This window comes from Perca fluviatilis, chromosome 3, assembly GCF_010015445.1.
Source record: "Perca fluviatilis chromosome 3, GENO_Pfluv_1.0, whole genome shotgun sequence".
NCBI classification, from domain to species: domain Eukaryota; kingdom Metazoa; phylum Chordata; class Actinopteri; order Perciformes; family Percidae; genus Perca; species Perca fluviatilis.
The window spans coordinates 46,841,669-46,846,805 of record NC_053114.1 but is presented as its reverse complement, the minus strand read 5'-3'; the positions used below and the strand labels follow the sequence as shown (position 1 = coordinate 46,846,805).

At 43.5% G+C, this 5,137-nt stretch overlaps 1 long non-coding RNA gene across 1 annotated transcript; it reads right to left on the bottom strand.

The window, feature by feature from the left end:
* Positions 1-1,001: 1,001 nt before the first annotated feature.
* On the bottom strand, positions 1,002-4,346 carry LOC120556127. Its single transcript, XR_005638808.1, has 3 exons — positions 4,062-4,346; positions 2,826-2,860; positions 1,002-1,121 (listed from the first exon to the last, which is right to left on the bottom strand). It is a non-coding gene; the product is annotated as an uncharacterized LOC120556127 (long non-coding RNA).
* Positions 4,347-5,137: the final 791 nt, after the last annotated feature.

The window sequence follows — 5,137 nt, the reverse complement described above, 5'->3', positions numbered from 1 at the left end:
ACATAAAACACTACACTATATACAACATAAAACACCACACTATATACAACATAAAACACCACACTATATACAACATAAAACACCACACTATATACAACATAAAACACTACACTATATACAACATAAAACACCACACTATATACAACATAAAACACTACACTATATACAACATAAAACACCACACTATATACAACATAAAACACCACACTATATACAACATAAAACACCACACTATATACAACATAAAACACCACACTATATACAACATAAAACACCACACTATATACAGCATAAAACACCACACTATATACAACATAAAACACCACACTATATACAACATAAAACACCCAAAACACCACACTATATACAACATAAGAAAACTCTGGCTGCCTGGCTTCACTTTGTGACATATATACATGTAAAAAGTATAAATATAGGCTATAAAATATGAAGAAGAATTATAAAGGACTAGGGATATGCAGCCTACAAGATTTACATTACTGTATTAACAGAATTGTGATGAACAGTACTAGTAAATAAATAGAAGCAGAACTGCAGCAAACTATATTGCACACTGAATATTAAAACAGAGAATATTGCACAGAATGTGAAGTATTGCACTACACTACATCTCTACACTATCTTGAGGCCTCAAGATACTATTTTGTGGCCTCGAGATAGTATCTTGTGGCCTCGAGATAGTATCTTGTGGCCTCGAGATAGTATCTTGTGGCCTCGAGATAGTATCTTGAGGCCTCAAAATAGTTCTAAATAATTTTTTTGACAAAGTGGGACCAGGGGGGCTCCATACAAAAGTCTTTTTTGAGAGAAAAAAAGATTTTGAGAGAAAAGTAAAAAATAAATAGACAAAAGTCGGAAGATTTTGAGAGAAAAAAGGCAGAACATTTTGAGAGAAAAAAGTCCAAATTAATTTGACAAAGCGTGAACATTTAGAGATTTTTTTCCCTTTGTAAGGGTGCAGCCTCGTGGTTACCGATCAGCGGTGTACCTTGAGCTCCGGCATGGCGACGATGAGCGCCAGGGGAACTCTGATGTCGGGGTTGTTGGTGTAATCCAGTGGCACTAAATGTGGAGCCAGCTCACGGTATCTGCTGTGGAGTCTGCAACACCAAATATATACACCGCGTCACATTGTGACATCACCACTATTATTACTGGACACTCATAGAGACAGACAAGCATCGCATCACCAATATATTCTCACTCCCATCTCGTAAAATATGGACACAGGACAGATTAGAGATTTATTGTTCCCTCCTTCATACTGCTCCCACCACTGTCTCTCTTCATACTGCTCCTACTGCTGCTCTCTACATACCCACTCTACTGGCTCTCTACATACCCACTCTCTACTGCTGTCCCTCTACATACCACCTCTCACTGCTGTCCTCTACATACTCACTCCCTACTGTTGTCTCTACATACTACTCTCACTGTCGTCTCTCTACATACTCACTCCCACTGCTGTCTCTACATACTCACTCTACTGCTGTCTCTACATACTCACTCTCTACTGCTGCCCCTCTACATACCACTCTCTTACATACCACTCTCACTGCTGCTCTCTACATACACCACTCCCACTGCTGTCCCTCTACATACCACTCCCTACATACCCACTCTACTGCCATCTCCTACATACCACTCTCTACGTTGTGTCTCCTACATACCACTCCCACTGCAGCTCTCTACATACTCACTCCCCACTGCAGTCCTCTTACATACCCACTCACTACTGTCTCTCTACATACTCACTCCACTGTTGTGTCCCTACATACTCACCTCCCACTGCAGTCCTCTACATACCCACTCTCACTGCTGTCCTCTACATACCCACTCCCACTGCTGTCCCTCTACATACTAACTCTTACATACCACCTCTACTGCTATCTCTACATACCACTCCCTACTGTGTGTCTCTACATACCACCTCCCACTGCAGTCTCTACATACCTACTCCCCACTGCAGTCTCTCTACATACCACTCTCTACTGTTGTCTCCTCTACATACCACTCTCCACACTGTCCCCCCACTGCACCACTCTACTACTGGTCTCTACATACTCACTCTCACTGCAGTCTCTCTACATACTCACTCCCTACTGTTGTCCTCTACATACTCACTCTCTACTGCTGCTCTCTACATACTCACTCCCTACGCTGTCTCTCTAACCCACTTCTCTACTGTTGTCTCTTACATACCACTCTACTGCAGTCTCTACATACCACTCTCTACTGTTGTCTCTCTACATACCCACTCTCTACTGCTGTCTCCTCTACATACTACTCCTCACTGCTATCTCTACATACCACTCCTACTGTTGTGTCTCTACATACTCACTCTCACTGCAGTCTCTATACTCACTCTCTACTGCAGTCTCTACATACCACTCTCTACTGTTGTCTCTCTACATACTACTCTCTACTGCTGTCTCTCTACATACTCACTCTCTACTGCTGTCTCTCTACATACTCACTCTCTACTGCTGTCTCTCTACATACTACTCTCTACTGCTGTCTCTCTACATACTACTCTCTACTGTTGTCTCTCTACATACTACTCTCTACTGCTGTCTCTCTACATACTACTCTCTACTGCTGTCTCTCTACATACTACTCTCTACTGCTGTCTCTCTACATACTACTCTGTACTGTTGTCTCTCTACGTACTACTGTACTGTTGTCTCAGAGCGTTTAGATCTAACGCTAAAGGAGACTTTTAGCGTCAATAACAACACCAAAGGCACCTGACCAAGCCTCTGTATTTTACGTGATGAGAATTGTATTTTTACAATAAAACTCACCTCAGGATCTCTTTCCTGGTGAAGAAGGTGCAGTCCTAGAAACAAACAGAGTCGCCGTGAGAGTAGTCTTGATCAGCGAGGAAACATTTACAGGATAAAGCCTGACATCACTAGCAGACAGAGCGTCACGTTTTAAGAAAAGTCAAAAACAACTTTTGGTGGGGCGCCCGGTTAGGTCAGTCGGTCCCCCATATATAGAGGTTTAGTCCTCAACGCAGCAGGTCTGGGTTTGACTCTGACCTGCGGTCCTTTGCTGCACGTCATTCCCTCTCTCTCTCTCTCCCCTTTCACGTCTTCTACTTTCAGTGCACGGACTTTTTGCGTTATCTACACGATATACTTAAAACTGAGTGTGACAGTAGGCCATAACTGACAACATTTGGTTTTCAGAATCCGGGAGATTTGTGCAGACCTTACAAAAAGCGTGGAGGTGGTCGATATGACTCGGTAAGATGCATGGAGATTGTTGCGCCCAACACTGTTGAAATTTACATCAAATTTTCCATTTCTGTGCGGGAACACCACCTTCACCTGCCATTTATATTGGCTCACTTTCGGGTCTGAACTTTCCATGAAGCTTGCATAGTGGGATATAGGTTGCCAGGTTGAGGGTTATAGGTTTCCAGTTTGAAGGTTATAGGTTGCCAGGTTGAGGTGACTAACAGGTTGAATATTGTATATGGTGGACTGTGTGAATAGGATGCGTTTCATACAAGATCTGGCAACTGGTCAACATTAGACAAATATATTGGTCTGATTATTTATAAAGGAGTTTGGGCCATGCTGCAAATTACGGGAGTTTCTTGGGAGAAATAACAAACTGGGAGGGGGGTCTGGGAGATAGGGCTAAAACATGGGAGTGTTGGCAGGTATGCGGTAGGCGGTTTGAGACACAGCCCACATGTCTGTCTCTGGATGTGATCCTCCTCTTCCCAGTGTGGCCTCGTAGTGAAGCTGTGTTTGACACTGCTGCTTCTGTCTCCTTTCCCAGAATGCATCTGCCCCCACCCCCCACTCCCCCCTCTCCCCAGGGAGGATCTGCTTTCAGCATCACATCAGCAGGATGCAGAGAGATGCTCAGCCAATCAGAGAGCAGCAGCCCTGCCTGCTCTGTAAAACACCGTTCATCCTAATTAACGTGACGGCTCTGTGAATGTTAAAGCTCCTCCTGCCTCACACGGTTAAATATCTCGGTGATGTAAACATGAGTTATGATATCATGGAAGCATAGCAGACCTGAAAGGCCTCCAGCTGCTCATCGGTGAAGGTTGTCTGCTTGTTGCCCATCCTCTCCCATCACACAGCCGCATCCCACTGGAACCGGCCGCTGCTCTCAGCGTTTAGAAATCCTCTCAGGACGACATGGTCCTCTGCAGCAGTTTCTCCCTCCTAACGCGGCTCTAACCCGGCTCTAAACCGGCTCTAACCCGCCTTTAATATGCCTTTAATATTCCTCTTATAGCGGAGCTCCCAGCTGCCGTTTCAGCGCAGAGGAAAAGGACTTTTTCACACCTCAGCGGAGTGGAGGAGGAGGGTGGGGGAAATGTGGTGCTGCATTCAGGGCGTGCTCGGAAAACCTACGTTTTTGGCGCTTTTTTCAACGTTTTTGTCAGTTTTCTGTTTTGTGTTTGTTGCAGCTTTTAGTTTTTTAATATAAAAGACAGACTGTGTTTATTGTTATAAATCATTTTGTTAAATAAATCAGCTGAACATCCTTCTGGTCCTCCTTATTGATTACAGATACAGAAGCAATGATTACAGGAAGATTAAATCTGGAGATTTCAGCTCATTTTATAGCTTAACTGAATCAAAATGTACAGTAATATTAAAATACAGCGCAAAGGAAAAGGAGATTTTTACGCCTCAGCAGCGTAAGCGGAGGCAGGCAGAGGGGGGGATGTGGGGGATGTGGCGGTGATGCATTCAGGGCAGGCTCGGAAAACCTGGCTTTCATTATCATGGACGGAGCTGCAGACCGTTTGATTGGCTAAAGGTTGTCTGGTCATTCATAGTTTGGTGTTTTATTTGCTAATTTTGTTTTAACCTTTGTGTTAAGATTTTTTCTAAATTAGGCCCCTAGGTTCCCACATTTCTAAGATTTTTTTGTGTGTGTTTGTGTGTGTGTGTGTGTGTGTGTGTGTGTGTGTGTGTGTGTGTGTGTGTGTGTGTGTGTGTGTGTGTGTGTGTGTGTGTGTGAGTGAGTTATAGATTGTTGTCGCTTTTTTCAGCATTTTTGTCATGTATTTTTCCAACCTTTTGGAAGTTTTGTTCAATGTTTTCAGAAGTTTATTAACTGAGCAGTTATATAATAG